This window comes from Protopterus annectens, chromosome 5.part0, assembly GCF_019279795.1.
Source record: "Protopterus annectens isolate FY-2018-M chromosome 5.part0, PAN1.0, whole genome shotgun sequence".
Classification (NCBI taxonomy): domain Eukaryota; kingdom Metazoa; phylum Chordata; order Ceratodontiformes; family Protopteridae; genus Protopterus; species Protopterus annectens.
The window spans coordinates 400,887,839-400,907,258 of record NC_056735.1 but is presented as its reverse complement, the minus strand read 5'-3'; the positions used below and the strand labels follow the sequence as shown (position 1 = coordinate 400,907,258).

The following is a 19,420-nucleotide window of genomic DNA, read 5'->3' as shown; positions in this document are numbered from 1 at the left end:
ATATTTGATTTAAAATTCAAACACATTCTTAATGATTTTTATAATGTCTGTTTATAGTCTGTAATTAATATCTGTTTTCTTTTTAGTAGCATTATACAGTTTACATACAGTATTTTCAAATAATTTAACTAAAATACTTTGTTTCACATTGGATTATAAGGCTGAGATGGTGCACCTTCTGTGTGGAGTCTGCATGTTCTCCCCGCGGTTGTGTGACATTTAAAGACATGCAGGTAGGTGCACGTGTGAATGGGTGTGCCTTCTTTGAAGGTTGGGTGTCGGGCTGGAAACTCGGCATGTAAAAATCCACTGCCAATCATTAGTGGACCAGAGCTCCGCTGTGGTGACCCCTAACTGGGAAGAGCCGAAAGACTTAGTAACTTTGTTTCACATTGGATAATGTTGATGGAACATTGTAACCCCATGTAAAATGGGAAATGGGGCTGATGACAATGATCACTTTATTTAATCCTTATATATATGCAGTAAAATAGAATAAGTTTAGTATGTACTTCAGGGTAGCATTTATATTTTGCATTACAGTATTTTATATAATACTAAATAGGTAGTACCTCTATGATTATTTATTTAGTTTTTACACTGGCTTCTGCAATATTAAGGATATAGTATTTGAATCTAATATTAAATAGCTAGTACCCCTTTTTGAGTTTTTTGTTTTTGCATTTGCTTCTGTGGTGTTAATGTTTATTTATTTATTTTATTTTAGTTGGCATTTGTTTACTGGGAGAGTCTGACTGGGTCAAATGTACCCATTTTCTGCGGAAGGCTGGGAAAAAAAAGCTCTAATAACAGAAACATTAATGACTTATACTTATGTTTTGGTAGCATTCTATAACTATTTTATGCATATTTGAAATGAGCTGCCTTTAGCTGTGACACTGAAAATATCTATTCCAATGGTATCCCACCTTGAGGAATGAAATAATCCTTTCTTTGATGTTTCTTCTTCCTTTCCTAGACAGTGCTACTCCAACGTCATTCCTCTTTGCATTAAGCATATAAAAATTCTGTTTCTCAATTTTAACCCTATATTACTGTTATATTATTATTTTAATTAGTATAGGTGGTACTAATTTGAATAGCATATGGAAATCTCAACTACTTTGTATCTCTGCTGAATAGCAAAATTGTTTCCTTTTTCCTGCTTTGCTGTTCTTTGGACTTATTCTATTTTCACTAGCTTTACAAGCTTCACAGTGTTTATTTGTAAATTATAAAAACATTGATGAGATGCATGAGCCTGGTATGCACCATTTGTGTCTTCTTTTTACAGTAAAACAACTCTGGAAGGACAGGTGTAACCTAAGAATAGTCTTTGGCTAAGCAGCCTACTGTTTCTTGTTGCGTAGTTCATGGCAGATGACCATGTAAGTATGGATAGTACCTGAACCACAACTTTTAAATGTCAGCATGACAGTCTGCGCTCATATGCACAACAGTGCAGACATGTGCTGCTACTAACACATATGGACAGTCATCCAGAAGTCAGCTACAATGTGCATTAAGACCTTGGCAAGCTGTGGGCATGCCATTGTAAAACTCATACAGAGATCTGCCAGAGATGTCCATCTATGCCACATCAGGTTTGCAGCATATGTACCCAGTGTTTTCAATAATTTACAAATAAACACTCTTAAGTTTATAAAGCTAGTGAAAATAGAATAAGTCAAAAGAACAGCAACGCAGAAAAAAAATGTAAACAAATTTTCTAGATAGAAGAGGGACAAAATTCTTGAGATTTTCATATACTATTCAAATTACTGCCAACTAGAATATTTAAAAGTGTATGCACTGCTATGTGAATGTATGCATCAAGGATAACAATCAGCCAAAACAATTTACAGAGTGATGAGTGCTGCTTTCAGTCATGCTGTGCAAATACATGCCTGCACACATGTATTAGAATGTATCTCCCAGAGTAAAAGTAGATGAAGCTCCTGGATAATGTATGACAGCCTAACAATGGACACACATCGGGTGTGTAGCTCACAGAGAAGAGCAGAACCTTTCCTGACACCATGTCTGTTCTACATACCAAATGCCACACTATCATATGTTCATAGGTTCATAGGCATGTACTTGGCTAATGGCCCTGGCACCTTTAAAAGCCTAGTCCATAGGATTACCCTGGCATTGTGCCACAGTTTCCAGTGTCTCTGTCGAGTAGAGCCACTGGAGCGATCACTGGGGTGAATTTTCTATTTCCCATCCACTCATCAAGATTTCTCTTGAAGAGGGCCAGTGAGGTGCTCTGTTTGACATGTATGGGAGGTCTGTTCTATAGCATGGGCAGTCTCTGGATTATGAACGTGTCCCTCCAGCACGTTCTGTTGATTGTGTTAATGGGGTTGAGGTTTCTGGAGCATGTGGTGTGGAGGTATTGGGATTTCTTTAGATGTAGCATTTCTAACAGAGCTGGGTCAGACATGGCTTTGCAAGTCAAGCAGAGATCACCTCTAAGTAGGCGATATAAGATGGAGAATAGTTGGAGTTTTTTGATTCTGTCCATATAGGATAGGTGTTTAAGGCCTAGGATCCTCTTTGTGAGGTACTTTTGTGGCCTCTCCAGTTGTTGCAGGTGTCTAGTGAGGTACATGCCAAATGGGGCATTGTACTCAATGATTGGTCTAATGAGGGAAAAATAGAGGGACCTCTTTCTTCCTGGATGCAAAACCCTTAGTAATGAGATGTGCCACATAGAAGGACTTTCTGACCACAGTGACAGTGTGGCGGTCAAAAGAGAGGTTGCTGTCAACCTGTGTTCCCAGATCTCTTATAATGCCTTCTGTGTTCAATGGTAGTTCGTGGGAACTGGGTTTTTCCCAAAGGGGATGACGACACATTTTTTGGCATTGAGCTTAAAGCCATGGTTCTGGCACCAGTCGTTGGTCTCGGTGAGGCCTTTCTGTAGGATGTCAACATCACTTGAGGAGTTAATAATGGCTCCAAACTTGCAGTTGTCTGTGAACTTTGTCAGCCAGAGTCCCTTTGTGTTGGACTGGACTTCAGAGAAGTAGATACAAACAGGAGAGGACCCAGGACCGATCCCTGTGGGACTCCACTCATGACTCATCAGCAGTCTGACTTGGAGTTAGCTACTTTCACACTGTGGGTTCTTCTGTGAGCCAGTGTGCAACTCACCTAGTGATATAGGGGTTGATGCCTAGCTTAGTGAGTTTTTTATGATTCCTGAGTGGGGAATTGTATCAAAGACCTTGGTCAGATCAAGGTAGGCTGTATGAACCACCTTGCCTTCATCCACAGCTCTGGTGACTGACTCAAAGAAGTCAACCAAGTTGAGCAGGCATGATCTACCCTTCACAAAACCAAACTGTGTGGGATCCAGAGTTTGGAGATTCCCTATATCCTTGTTTATTAGGTCCATGATGATGTGTTCCATAGCTTTGCATATCAGACTTGTCAGGCTAATGGGCCGATAGTTCCCTGGGTCTGTAGTCGCTCCTCCTTTGTGGAGAGGGATGACTATAGCAGTGTGCCATTCGGTAGGGACAAAGTCTGAGGTGAGGCTGTGATTGAACAGAGCACACAGGTGAGGTGCCAGTTCACTCTGTAGTTTATGTAGAACACAGCCAGGGATATTGCCAGGTCCCATAAAAGCTGTATTCTTGGCCTTGGGCAGTGCTGTTTTAACCTGTGCAGCAGTACTACTGGGTGCCTGGCAATCTACTGGTATTGTGATTGATCCTTTGGGTGGGGAGAGAGGGGTAAAGTTGACACTGAATCTGTCGCCAGTATATTGGCAATATCTGTTGGCTTGGTGTAGGAGGTACCATTGTGCAGTAGCTCAGAGCAAATCTGGGTATTGCCATGGAGGTTCTTTACATAACTATAGAAGGCCTTGTGGTTGTCTTTACTATCTGCTGCAATTCTGTTTTCATAGCTAGCTTTAGCGGATTTGATGAGGGATCTCAACTTTTTGTTGAGGCTGATAAGGGAGTTTTTCCAGTCTTGGGACTTCACCTTATTCCGCATCAGTTTCCTCCTCCTGTTATAGAGTTTGTTTGTGGCAGGGGACCACCAGATTGGCTTCCTTTTTTTGGAGGAAAGCATCTTGGTTCTATTGGGTATAGCGAGATCCATGCATTTGTGTACGTGTTCGTACAGTGCATTGGTGTATGATTTGGTGGTCATGCAACTATTCTCCATTTGCATGGGAGCCGTGAAGTTAACCACCTCTGTTCTTAGGAGTGCAAAGTTAGCTTTGGAGAAGTTTTTCATGGTGGTTACCTTTGCAGGGACGGGGGTGGGAGGTGGGAGGGAAGTGGATTTCCAAGGTGATTAGTTTCTGGTCGGATCTAACCAGGGAGGAGTTGACTATTGGTGTAGAGCAACAGTCGCCCATGTTAGTAATAACCAGGTCAAGGATGTTGCTACCTCTAGTGGCGGTAAGAATGAACTGATCCAGGGCATTGGAATTAATGAATTCCAGGAAACGTTGGGCAAGAGTATTGGTATATGAGTAGTTTTCCCAGGTAATAGAGGAGTAGTTGAAGTCGCCCAGTATGTGTGTGTTAGGCTGGACTGTAATATTCTCCAGGGTGATTAGGAACATGGAGTGAGTGTGTTGGGACATGGTTGGGGACCTATAACAGGCTATGACCTGAATTGCTGTTTTACCCAATGTTACCTGCACCTGAAGTATCTCTGATGCATTATGTTGGGCTACCTCTGGAGGTGTGCCCATCCTTTATGAATACGGAAACACCACCACCTTTGAGGCTTCGGTCCAAGTTCTGGGGACGAAAAGTGTGGAATGAGTCCTAGCATGGTAGTGCAGGGGTGTTTTCTGCTGCCTTGAACCAGGTCTCTGTTACAACACAAATGTCGATGTTCTCCATTTGAAGGAGTGCTTCGAGAGAGTGCATTTTGAGATTTAGACTTCTAGCGTTGAGCAGCATGACCCTCAGATTGCATTTTGTAGCTGTTACAGTGGTAATTTGGTCTTTGAAACACCACCTAAAAAAGGCACTATAGGGGTGGCAAGAGCCTTGGCCAATATCTGGAAGCCCAGGGGTGACAGATGCAGGCCATCTCTGGCAAAGCATCGAGGTCTGTCAATCAGGTCATCCCAGGCAGACAGATACTGGATCCCCTAAGAATGACACCAGAAACTTAGCCAATTGTTGAAATCAATCATGTTCTGCTTGTACTGTGATATCATTCTGGGTGATGGTAGGATGCTGCTCAGGGCTAGGGTTGTACCCGCCTGGGCTACATAATCTGTTTCTTTTCATGTAGTCCAGGGAGGTATGTCTCAAGTCATTCACACCCACATGTACAATGACAGAGTCATATTTGTACCTGTTGTTGAGGGACCTGAGTGCGTGCGTTATATGGCGGATCCTGGCACCTGACAGGCAGCTGACTGTTACTTTCTTCTTATTTAACCTAGTGAGTGAGACATCAGTGTGTCTCAGTATCGAGTCACCTATGACTAGTGTGCTGGGCATGCTGTTTTGCCTTAGGGGCTTTGTTTGAGTGGCACACTGTTTAGGAGAGTTATGTGTCTCATGGTTAGTGTTGTGTTGTGGTGGTTGAGTGTGTTTCTGCCCTAAAGGTCTCTTCTGTTTGGGTAGATTTTTATTGAGAGCCTCCGCGAAGGTGGATGTGTGGTTTGTGTTTTTATGTGAAGGCAGGTGTGTGTTCTGGAGGGCTATGTGTTCAATGTGGTGTGGTGCAAATGTTGACCTTCTCCTCTTGACCAGCTATTCCGGTCTTGGGTGGAGATTGTGTGGCTTCCAATTTAGGTATATAAGTGCATCTCTCGCAAGTACGATTGTTGGGAGGTAAGAGGAGGGGGTTGTCAGTGTACATGAGGCAGTTGCTCCATTGCCTTAGTATGCCCAAGTTCACCAGGATAACAGGAGAAAGCACAGGAAACTGACCTTTAGACATGCCTGGAGGGGTGGGCATTAATAATAAGTACTGGAACTGTTTCCTTGTAGAACATTTAGTGCTGGTAGCACTTTTGTGTGCTATAATAATTGCTACAAGAAGTCTGGTGTGGTAAAGTGCTAGACTAATAAGCTAGTAAAAGCGCAGGAGAGGAGAGAACTAGCAGATCTAAGGGAAAAATTGAAGAGCAGACTTTGGCACTTCTCAGAAGCTTACAAACAGTCCTGAATTCAGCAAATCTGTATCTGGAGTAGACTAATTACAGGAAAGATGGGAAACAAGTGCAATGTGGGCTTTTAAACCAGAAAGTTGAAAGAGATGGGAAAACTGCCCAAACAGACAATAAACTACAAATTCTGGGCCAGAAACTACTCCTCTTTTGGTAGATAGGCTACCTAGTGCTTACCACTCCCACTGATAAGCTAGAAGGCTTCCCAACAACACAGAAATGCTTGCAGGGCTCAGAAGCTTACATACAGTCCTGGATACAGAAAATCTGTATCTGGAATAGACTAGTTACAGGAAAGGCGGGAAAAGCGCAAATGCAGGCATTTAAACCAGAAAGTTGAAGGAGATGGAAAAAAACTGTCCAAACGGCTAATAAACTACAATTTTTGGGGCAGAAACCACTCCTCTTGTGGTAGATAGGCTTCCTAGTGCTTACCACTCCCACTGACAAGCTAGAAGGCTTCCCTCCAACATAGAAAGGTTTGGTGGGCTCAGAAGCTTACATATTGCCCTGGATACAGCAAATCTGTATCTGGACTAGACTAGTTACAGGAAAGGCGGGAAAAGTGCAAATACAGGCTTTTAATCCAGAAAGTTGAAGGAGATGGAAAAAACTGCTCAAACAGCTAATAAACTAATTTTTTTGGGCCAGAAACTGCTCCTCTTGTGGTAGATAGGCTAGCTAGTGCTTACCACTCCCACTGACAAGCCTGAAGGCTTCCCTCCAGCACAGAAAGGCTTATGCAAATGTGGGGTTTTAAACCAGAACTCGAGCACATCAAGACCTGTACTCCATATATTTTTAAATATTTCTGTGATTCCCCTAAAATTAATTGCACAAAAGGTCTAGCGTCACTATGTGTTTTCTGAACAATAAGACATATGAAACTCTAAAATCTGACATCATTGACTAACTGTAATCATCAGTGATTTGTCTGAAAATCAGAAATCTTATTGGGAAAAGGAAACAATATGAGGCAAAATCAGGGTCATTCTGTAAAACTAGTTAGGGACAGTTGAGAAGCATTGGTTTAGGTGCTGCCTATGGTACATGTCAAAGGAGGCATTATATTCAATTATGGGCCTAATATGGGAGGAATAAAGTGAGACTATAACTTCTATGGACCTTGAGGAGATACCATGAAGGCTAAGTTGAGAAAGGCAGAAGGATTTATTTATTTACATTTGTTTAGTGGAATAATGCACTGATCAATATTGACCAGTTTCATGCTCAGCCTGGGTGAAATGCAAAACATTTCACAAACAAAAAAAAATTAAGATATTGGGGACCTACAGACACTGGATCCTACCCAGTTCGGCTTTGTTAAGGGCAGATCCTGCCTCTTAAACCTGGTCGATTTCTTTGAAACAGTCACCAAGGCCATTGACGAGGGGAAGGTGGTCTACACAGCCTACCTGGACCTCGCAAAGACCTTCGATACAATACCCCACTCGGGCATTATACATAAGCTCACCAGCTTAAATTTAAACCCCTATGTCACTAGATGGGTTGCAAACTGGCTCAAGGACAGAACCCACATGGTTAGAATTGCTGGAGCCATGTCAGACTCCAAACCAGTTACAAGTGGTGTCCCACAAGGCTCAGTCCTGGGACCTCTCTTGTTCGGTATATATTTCTCGGAGGTACAGGCCAACACGGAAGGACTGTGGCTGATCAAGTTCGCAGATGACTGCAAACTGGGCGCCATAATCGACTCTCCAGCCGACACAAGCATCCTCCAAAAGGGCCTTATAGAAACAGACAACTGGTGCCAGAGCCATGGCCTCAAGCTAAATGCCAAAAAGTGTATAGTCATCCCCTTTGGCAAAAACAAAGTGCCCACAATTTACCACATAGGTGGTAATCCATTAAGTACGGAAGAAGTAATTAGGGACCTGGGGACCCAAGTTGACAGCAATCTCTCATTTGACAACCATGTGGCCAAAGTGGTTAGAAAAACATTTTATATAGCCCACCTAATCACGAAGGGATTCACATCTAGATCAGGGGAGGTCATCGTGCCTCTTTACTCATCCCTCATTAGGCCCATAATTGAGTACAATGCCCCTTTTGGGATGTACCTTACCAGACACCTGCAGCAACTGGAAAGACCCCAAAAGTACCTCACCAAGAGGATCAAAGGGCTCAAACAGATGCCATATGCTGCCCGGTTAAAGAAACTCCAGCTCTACTCAGTGGCATACCACCTGCTCAGAGGCGATCTGTGCCTGATGTATAAAGCCATGTCCAACCCGGAATTAATGGACATGCTGCACCTCAGAAAATCCAAATTCCATCGAGCTACGCGCTCGAGACTTGAACCTCAGCACTGAAATAAATAGGACATGCTGGAGGGACAGATTCATAACCCAGAGGCTCCCTTCACTCTGGAATAAAATCCCAGTCCAGGTTAGGCAGAGTCCCTCATTGACTCTCTTCAAGAAGAATCTTGATGAGTGGATGGGAGATCGTAGGTTTACCCCGGGTATCACTTCTGTGTCACTGTTAGACAGAGGCACAGTATACTAACCTCGAAAAAGGGCATAGCAAAATTAGTTTAAAATGGGTGGCAAAAGCCAAACACACTCTGGCTAGGCTTATAAATGCCCTAGGGCAGATAGCCTAGTATGAACCTATGAACCTATGAACAAAAAAAAAAAAATACAGAAATGTAAGCTTAAAATGTAAATAACATAGTAGTTCAGACTAGTTACATAGAAAATGTATTTATACATTCTAGTGAACATGCACAGTACAGTTAAGCAGAATGTAATGTACAGTGTATACATTAATTTCTAAAGTGGGTCAGTCTTCAGTAAAACTTGAGACAAGAGGAGAGACTTGGAAAGGGATATTATGTGAGATGATATGTCCTGTGTGGAAGCAGGAGAAATCCCTACAATGATACGGTAGCAAAAGGAGAGTTTATCCCACAGATACTCAAGTCCCTGATGAGTGTGTCATATTTAATGGGAATGCTATTTATATGGTCTGCATTAGTGATGCCAGATTTAACAAATTAAGTTATACTGCATTTCTTGGTGCTGAGGGTAAGCTCATAATAAACACATCAAGCATTTGATTGGTTCATCCCTTGCTGAAGAGCTTTGTATCAGAATGGGTTTTGATGATTGCTCTTAGTTTGCAATCATCAGGAACCCTGATTAGTCACAATCTAGTCTCTTGATGTCAGGTTTCATGTCTCAGATGTATTTATAAAATGGAAGGGCTCAGGACTGAGCCTTGTTGGACCTCACTGTGTGTAGTGAACTCAACACTGCTACAGTAGAAAAGCACAAGACCTTTAAATGTAAGCCCCACTCCTTCAAACAGGAAAATGTTATTTTTATATAAATCACAGAATACTGAAGATTGCTGTAACCCTGTTATAAACATTTTTGGAGGGGAGCTTCTCCCACTTCCTGCAACCTGTAACCTCAGCCCCTCCGACTTACATATGCTAACTATGAACTTTGGACTAAGGGGAATTCTTTAAGATATCACAGTTATGTTCAAATATAATTGCCATATATTCATACTGTCTAGTTTGACTTTGCACAATTACATTAATTGTGTATCACAAACACAGATAAGTCCTACATCCCAGTCGGTTCCCTATTACAACCTCGAAGGTGCACTTACCCGAATACGTAAACGCAGACACGTCTTCATCGAACTGTGAAAACATCGATCGTCCTGAAGCACGAAATCCGAAATGTCGAATCGTCATTGTTGGCCCTTCTGCGGTATAGCTCCGTAAGGTAAGTGTGTGATAGTTACGGACCTTAGGGTTAGGGTGCGGGTTAAGGTAAGTGCATAGATAGTAATGTATGTGAGATTTAGTGTAAGGTTAGAAGTAGGGTTTTGTTAAGTGTCTGTGTGTAGATTATTTATTTTGTTTGAGTATAGCTTCTTAAGGTAAGTGTGCGATAGTTACGGCCCTTAGGGTTAGGATGCAGGTTAAGGTAAGTGCATAAATGGTGATATATGCAAGATTTAGTGTAGGGGTAGAAGTAGGGTTTAGTTTAGGATTAGAAGTAGGGTTTTGGTTAGTGTATGTATGTGGTTTATTTAGTTTGTTTGGGTAGGTAGTATGTTATGGGCAGTGGGGTGGGACAACTATGAAAGTTCGAGTTTTTGAATTTCGCTGTTTAGGTCGTTCGGTGTGTTCGCAGTTCACGGAATATGTGTCGGTGTTTATGTATTCAGTGAGTAGGGCTTTCGGGCTTTTAATATAGACCCATAACCAGTCATACTCTTTGCATAGTCTGGTGTCTGCCACTATGATTTTCTTCAACATTCTGTGCAGTACTGTCACATGTCACTCACTAAACTACAGTCCTGTATCTGTGGGTGTTTGATGAGTGTATCTTGTGTCACAGCCTGCATGACACAATCATTGAACATGCAAAACCTTGTTGTTATCTTACTTCCCTAAACATGTCTGTCTTTGTCAGATCTTACATACCTGAGTGGCCTGCCTATAGTTCATAGGTTCATAGTTTGATACTTGGCTATCGGCCCTAGGGCCTATACAAGCCTAGCCATAACATTTCCCTGGCTATTTCTTTCCACACTATTTACTTCCCTGGACCCCTGTCTAGCAGGGCGACTGACGTGATCCCTGGGGTGAATTTCCTTTCTCCCATCCAATCATCAAGGTTCCGTTTGAAGAGGGCCAAAGAGGTGCTCTGCTTGATATGTATGGGCAGTCTGTTCCAGAATCTGGGGAGTCTCTGGGTCAGGAACCTAACCCTCCAGCATGTTTTGTTTATTGTGATGACAAGGTTTAGATCCCTGGCTCTGAGGGATTGGGATTTCTTTAAGTGTAGCATGTCCAACAGCTCTGGGTTTGACATGGCCTTGTATGTTAAGCAGAGATCGCCTTGGAGTAGACGATATGTGACAGAGTATAGCTGGAGTTTTTTAAGGTGGTCAGCATAGAGCATCTGCTTCTTTTAGTGAGGTATTTCTGCGGCCTTTCCAGTTGTTGCAGATGTCTTGAGAGGTACATACCAAATGGGGCATTGTATTCTGTAATGGGTCTAATGAGGGATGAGTACAGTGGGACAATGACCTCCTTTTTTCTGGATGAAAAGCCCTTAGTGATGAGGTGTGCCACATAGAAGGATTTCCTGACTGTTTTGGCGATGTGGTTATTGAAGGTGAGACCACTGTCCGCCTGTGTCCCTAAGTCTCTTATCACACTTTCGGTGTTTAGTGTACTGCCACTTATGTGGTAATTCATGGGTACATGTTTTTTCCCAAAGGGGATAACTATACATTTCTTGGCACTGAGCTTGAGCCCATGGCTCTGGCACCAAGCATCTGTTTCTGCAAGGCCCTTTCGTAGAGTATCCACTTCATTTGGGGATTCATTAATGGCTCCCAGTTTGCAGTCATCTGCGAACTTTGTTAGCCAGAGTCCCTTAGTGTTGGCCTGTACTTCAGAGAAGTAGATGCCAAACAAGAGAGGTCCCAGGACTGAACCCTGAGGTACTCTACTTGTCACTTGTCTGGAGCTGGATTGGGAGTCAGCTACTTTTACAGTGTGGGTTCTGTCAGTAAGCCAGTTGGTGACCCATCGAGTAACGTAGGGATTTTTGCCCAGCTTAGTAAGTTTATCTATGATTCCAGAGTTGGGGATGGTGTCAAAGGCCTTGGCGAGGTCCAAATAGGCTGTGTGGACTGCCTTACCCTCGTCCACAGCTCTGGAGACTGATTCTAAGAAGTCAGTCAGGTTCAGGAGATAAGATCGGCCCTTCACGAACCCAAACTGGGTGGGATCCAGTGTTTGAAGGTTGCCAATGTCTTTGTTTATAAGTTCCATGATAATACGTTCCATGGCCTTGCAGATCAGGCTCATCAGACTGATGGGGCTGTAGTTTCCGGGATCCAAGGTGGATCCCCCCTTGTGGAGTGGGATAACTGTAGCTGTGCGCCACTCAGTGAGCACGAAGCCTGAGGTGAGGGTATGATTAAACATGACACTTAGGTGAGGTGTCAGTTCATTTTGTAGTTCATGTAGTACACAGCCCGGGGTGTCATGTGGTCCCATGGATGCTGTATTCTTAGCTTTGGAGAGTGCGTTTTTTTAACTGTGTGGCCGTTATTACTGGAATTTGGCAATCTTCCGGTATTGAGATGGGAATTTAGGGGGTGAGAGGAGGTGAAGTTGGCACTGAATCGATCTAACAGGATATTTGCAATATCCTTGGGATCAGTATGTTCAATGCCATTCTGTTGTAGCTCAGAGCAGATCTGAGCATTGCTATTTAGATTCTTGACATAGTTATAGAATGCCTTGTGGTTGTCTTTGGAATCTTTGGCAATTTTATTTTCGTAACTAGCTTTGGAGGATTTTATGAGGGATCTCAGCTTCTTACTGAGGCTGGTAAGGGAGTTTTTTGCATCCTGGGATTTTCCTTTTTTCTGAAACAGTTTCATCCTTTTGTTGTAAAGTTTGTTTATGGCAGGGGACCACCTGATTGGCTTCCTTGTTTTGGAGGAGAGCATCTTGGTTCTATTTGGGATGGCACGAATCATGCATGAGTGGATGTGATCATACAATGCCTCAGTGTAGGACTCAGCAATCAAACTTTCAGTTCCTGTCTGCATGGGTGTCATGAAGTTTGTAACTTCTGACTTGAGTAGCATGAAGTTGGCTTTGGAGAAGTTTTTTATGGAGGTTTCGTTACTAGGGGGTGGGGGTGGGATGTGGATGTTAAGGGTGATTAGGTTATGGTCTGACCTGACCAACGAGGGGGTGACCATAGGTGTGGAGCATCGATTTTCCATGTTGGTAATGACCAGGTCTAGGATATTAGAGCCCCTGGTGGGACTATGGATTAGTTGATCCAGGGCATTGGAATTTATGAATTCCAAGAACCGTTGGGCAAACTTGTTGGTACATGAGTAGTTTTCCCAGTTAATGGCAGGGTGGTTGAAATCACCCATTATTAGGGTGTTTGGTTGTATATTAATATTTTCCAGTATGTTTAGAAAGGTGTAGTGAGAATCTTGGGGTATGGTGGGGGATCTGTAGCAAGCTACAATTTGGATTGCAGTCTATCATGTACAAACAGGAGCTCATGAAAACCCGTGGCAGTTGTACAATTTATGGGGCACACTAGGTTCCATGAATATTTCTTACTTTAGTTCACTGAGTAATTGATATGCTTACAATGCTCCCTAATATGCACTTCAGATTTCCAGAATGAATTTTACAGTTTCTGTTGTAAGAGGAGTAGATGCTTTTATGTTTTGGTCTCTTCTGTCAAATTGCATCACTGTTCTGTATGCCAGTGTTGCATTTAGTATGTTATGAAGTACTGCAGCACACTGCAGTGTCTCTCGGCATGATATGGTTGTGTTATCACATCCATGACTCACAAGTCTGGTGACAGTGCACACTAGCAACTTCCAAACTGGATGTTGTATACAGTCTGGAGAGAGCTTGGAATCCAGTGATTTTTTTTTTTTGTTGTTGTTGTTTTCTCCTACACCTGTAGGACATCAGCCCTCCTGTTTTTCTTGTCCATTAATTCCACTTTGGCTAGGAGGCCATCATCCAGGCAGCCATCAGGAATTTTTGCTTACTTTATCATCCATTCCTTCTCACTGCAGCTTGACTATGGCATTCCACAGTTCTAGACCACAGGCACTTGCATATTTCTATGTTTTTCCAATTTCTGTGTAGAGCCTGTTGCCACACTGTTTTGTGAATTTACATGGCCAAGCCCTTTTACTGCCCTTGTTGCAGTACTCAGCCTTTACAAGATGTCACTACTACAGGGGCTAAGGTGATGTTCCTCCCTCTAGGATGGATAAGCTGGTATTGAACACTCATGCTCAGCCTAAGCTGTCACCTCTTCCAGCACCCAGGTCACTAATCATTCCTGATTTGTCTGGGTCCCCATCTGGGCTTCCTCTCTCTGCACAACAAAACTGAATACTTCCCAGTGATTACTCCTGTTCATGATGATACAACAACAATATATTTACTGAGCTCTGCAACTGAAAGGTAGTTGCTCTTCATTAATTTGGGTACTTTAGTAGTTCTCCAAAGTGGTATTCACTCTAGTCTTGTTTAACATGAAATACTTTCTTCATGACAACACTGTATTAAACTTGCATTTTTCAGTACTGGGAGCATCAGAAATGTAATTGGCCTTGTCATCGGGACACTTGGTTTAATTCTTCTTAGCAAAAAACAAATTTTGTTTAAAACAGGATTCCTTGATCTTGTTTTTCATAGATAACACCAGTCAACTGTTTTAGAGTAGTACACATGTTTGTGAACATGTGGTAGTTTGTTGTTTTTAGTGAAAAAGAATTAACTTTCATTTCTTTCACCTGTTTAATGTAATGTTACTCACCATGACCTTAACTGGACTTTATGTGATTGACATGAAGGAGGACAGATTAACATTACACTTGTACTGGCCCTTTTGCCACCTTTTCTGAAGGTTAGAGACATGCTTTTAATAAAACTGGGCATTTCATGTTTAAGCATAACTTCTTAGTATTGCATTTCATGGTACATCAGTCAAATATTGCTCAAGCAGCTCTGGGTAATACTCACTATCTTCTTTCTGTCCCAAATAATTCTTACTCTTATGTGATCTAAATTGTTCTCAAGCAAATAATTTGTAATTGATCAGTGACTAAGCATAATGATTGTTTTCTTTTTTGACATTTCACATTTCATCTCCTTCATTTAGTGACCATTGTATTATTCTTTGTTCTTTTTTTGATTAACAATAAAATAGCTGGAAGTACATTTTTACTTTTCTTCTTTTGTTTGCTGGTACAGGATCCCAAGAATGCAGATATTGAGCATTTTCTTAGAATGTTGCTTTTCCTTTTGGTCCTCATTCAGCTTATAATAATGAATTCGGGCAGGGAACTATGTCGAATTCCTAAAAGGAAATATGTCTCACAATGCCCAAACTCTTATGAGTTTTACATTGGTGAAGCATGACTATGTAAAACCCAGATGCAACAGAGGAGCCAGTAAAAGCCTATGGGTAGTTTGGGTGAAGTAATAACTCTGTCTCTGTCTGGCTCTGGGGTGCAGAGGACAAATTCCAGAGTGCTACCCATTTAATTAATGGCCATGGGATTGAAAGGGTGAGGCAGGGAGAGGGAGGAGCAAAAGATAATGGTCCTTTTCCTCTTCTAGGGGAAGGTGGAGTTTGGGCACGCTTACTGGTATTAACTACCTGGTAGAGACTGGAGAGGTCACCTTTCATACCTCAGGAAGTGGGGCAGGGCTGCTTGGAAGGAATATCTCCTTCCAGTGTCAGCCCATTGCATGCCCCACACTTATGCCTTACTGGAGGCATGCATTAGGGCTTGGTAAACTAAAAGTCTCAAACCACCCCTGATAGCTGTCTAAATGAAGGCCTCCCAGACAACCCTCACCCCTGTGATGGGGAACTAATGGACTGAATGGCTATGAGGGGGCTGATGATCATGAGACAGTAGGAGCAAAGGGTGAAAAATAAATAAATAAATAAAAACAGCCCCACCTGTAAGGCAGTAGACAGCAGGAAGCCAAGCAGTCTACATGTAGAGCTGCTCTGATACTGTAGAAGAAACACTTAGGGGAGACGGAGAACTACAAAATACACAATAATGTTATGTGTGAATCACCCTCAAAAGTCAGTGGAGAAGGCTTGCATGGGTACAGTAGGTAATAGCAGTAATTATTCCTTAGTGGGCTTGTGCTCTTACATGTCTGTGCCATTATAAGGATGCCTAGAATACAATCATGATGTGTGCTATGCCACCTGTCATGCATGCATTCTCCCATCCATCATACCAGTAGCACTGGTATACAGGAAGGCTATTTTGCCATGCAGCTCAAGTTGTATGGTAGCCCTGGTAGTGCAGGCAAGCAGGTGCTGCCCTACATGTAGAACTGTGGCACACATCTAATTCTAATGGACTTGATAATTCTGCTGAGTCTTCTGCTGGAACTGAGCTGCACCAGGAATAGGTGATGAGATACATTAGCATAGAATAATGCCAAATCTCATTACCTACTCCTGGTATAGTAGAATATCACCAGAATACTCCTTGCATCTCTCTCCTGGGATGATATAACACCTAGAGGAGGGTAAAAAATCAGATTTGGAGTAGTGAAGCAAGATGGTGGAGGCACCCTAGTTTTGAGGCTTAGAGATATGGCGTGGACAACATTTAAATATTATAAATTCCATCTTGCCGTTAATATTACCTATTTCACAACAAGAAATATCCGTCATTACTTAACAAAGCAAAATATACACTGTTAAACATAACCAATACACTTTATTTAAAATCTCAGAACGCTTAGGTGATGCTTATTTTGTAACACAGAAAGGAATTACTTCCATTTCACCTGGAGGAAATTGGGAATCTAGCTGTTTTGACTGCTTTTCTTTTTAGTTATTTTTTGTTCGTTTGTTTTACAAATGTTGTTTCACATTAATTGTTTTGTTTTGATTAATGTTGATTTGCTTTGGAGTTCTTTGTTAAAAGTGGGAAATCATCCCATTGGAATGATGTTGCTGAAGTGACTTGTGTAAACTGAAGTGGATTTATTGTATGTTTTCTTTGGTTTTCTTTGGACATTTGGCAACTGTTTTGCTTTGGCTTATTATTTTTTTTCTGGAACTTTTTGCCTTCTGGTTTGTGAATTGCTTTAACATGTGTAAAGTAGAAATAAGAATCCGTTGATGATGTTCATCAGCTTGATTTGGTTTGGATTGTACCTTGACAGACTTAACAATGTTTCTTCATATTATTTTCTGTGTAATAAGTGTCTGTGCTATGATCGTGATCATAACTGATGAATGAATTGATGAACTTCTTGAATGCCCAGTTATAGTGGGAGTTAATCAGATGTCTTTGATATTCTATCATCTGGATCTTGGCTTAGGATTGCACCTTGACACATTTTAAGTGTACTACTGTTTTAAGCTTGACATTATTTTCTCCTTTTGAGGTCTGTTTGTGAGTCATGATCATAGGTTTGTGCCAGCACAGACATGGCATCCTATATTCTTTTACAGTGTGCTCAGCTGATGTGAGTCAATCTTGATAGGTAATTATTTCTGCACTACAATTTTGACTTTTGTCCACTTGCCCTGGAAGGCAGTAACTAGAGAGCTGCTTTCTGGGACTGAGGGCGTCAGGAATAAAGTATCATCCAGGGTGTTTTGACTTTTGTCTTCTAAAGCCTGATTGTCATCTGCTTGTAGCTGCACAGGCATTTGTTATGGGATTCCAAATATTTTTTCCTGCCTATCACTACCATAGGTGCTTAAGTATACTGGTCAATTTCTGATGCAAGTCTAAATGACAAATCATTGAAGTTGGATATCATCTCCTTACCATATATAAATGTAAAATATCAAATTATACAGTAATTTTATCAATAATGTGTTGTTTTTGTATTTTGTTTTGTTGATGAGGATGTCCCCACCCCTGAAATTTTTCTTGGAGCTAAAGATCCCTGTCATGGTATCACAGAAGACTGAGCCCACAATGACTCACTACCTAAATTCTGTATAAGCTAATATATATGTCCGTACCAAATAAATCAATAGGAATTTCTTGCCTTTTAGAAAGACAAGTTGTAAACTAGGTCTTGTAGGTGGAAAATCTCATATTGAAAATGAACATGCTTGAAACTGCAGTATGAAACCACAATATAATTAAGAAAATGCTGTTCTAAAGAATGAAGCTGATTTCATTGCCTGTAATACTTTGCAGATATATGTAGCTCCTTGTTCAGTACCTACCATGACATTGTTTTGGGTTGTGGTTAATATAAACTAAGTAAACTCTGAAACTAAAAAATCAAACAACATTCTATTAATTTCAAAATTAGTTTTGCAAAATCACTTGCAAATTTAACATTAGGAGTATAAGTGGAAATTAAAATAACTGTAAAACAAAGATAGATGCTTCAGAAAGTGACCAGTACACTTTAAGATGGTTTTATTGTTCTGAGCTGAGGCAGATTACAGCATTTTATACTGGCTGTTAAGTCACACTTTATGACCTGTGCTTAGATGGTAGGCCAGAAGTGTTTGAGATGATTTGTATCAGCTTCTACAAGGTATTATGCAGCAGCTAGTTTTCTTTTCAAGTGAACACCACACACCATGACCCTGAAGTTAGACTTATTTTGTCAGTCTGTGTGTGGTGCATATCTCTCAACTGTACAGATTTTCGCAAAATGTCCAGATTTTTGCCTCATATTTTTGGTCCTTTTTTCATAAAATTGTAGTTTTCTGGCAAATGACTGGCAAATCATTAAAGACTGAAGTTAGAAAATAATGACAGACATTTGAGTTTCAGACTTCATATCCTTCAGAAAAATGCATGCTAACGCAAAACCTGTTATTCTATCAATTTTCTAAGTTGGTAAGAGCAATATTTAAAAACTGTCCCTATTTTTGGGTCTTTATTCCCTTTATTTATGGCTTTGTCCGGATTTCTTGCTCTAAGAGGTTGAGAGGTATGGTGTTTTGTCTACAGAACTTCCAGTGGATTTGTGTAGTCTTATTGATATTTCATTTTTCCCCCTGAATGAATTCCATGATTTTACTTTCTAAGTTTCAGTTATGTTTCTGACAATTTGTGGACTTAGCTCCTGTTTTACCAGACTGATCATATCCTGTCTGGAAGTCTTGAGAAATGTCTTACAAATGAATGTTGCTTTTCTGAAAATAGGCAACTTCCTGTCTTTATTAAAGTGGGCTCTAGCAACATTCCTTCTCTGAAATCTGCATTGAACCCCGATGATCTAGAGAGCAGCTACACCATTTGTAACTTTTCTGTGTTTGTTAGTAATTTACATAAGAAGGTGGTATATGCACAATTAGATTCATAAGGAGCATGAAACATCTGATCCCTGTCAGTCTGGACTTTGGAATTGATGTTGTGCTAGGATAGAATTTACTAGGATATTTAATTATTTCCTTATTACTTGAGATCAATGGGGTTACTCTGCTTTTCTTTTCCTTTGCGTAATTGTCCCTATACCTGCCACCCATTAAGCCTCCCCTCATGAGACTTAGCCTGTTCTTCCTCGTAGTGTGGACCTGGTATAGTACAGGCAAGCCATCTAGTGGAGCCCAACATCCAGGCCTCAGTACAGGCAAGCCATCTAGTGGAGCCCAACATCCAGGCCTCAGTGAAGGTTCTCTGTAGCAGTAATAAGGATTCATCATTTATGGAGTAGTGTGCTCACTAGAA

The 19,420-nt window shown here is 41.4% G+C and overlaps 1 protein-coding gene across 3 annotated transcripts in view; it reads left to right on the top strand.

The window, feature by feature from the left end:
- F5 (coagulation factor V) overlaps positions 1 to 19,420 on the top strand; it is a 1,256,984-nt gene that overhangs the window by 527,371 nt on the left and 710,193 nt on the right. The gene's annotated exons all lie outside the window — the stretch shown is intronic.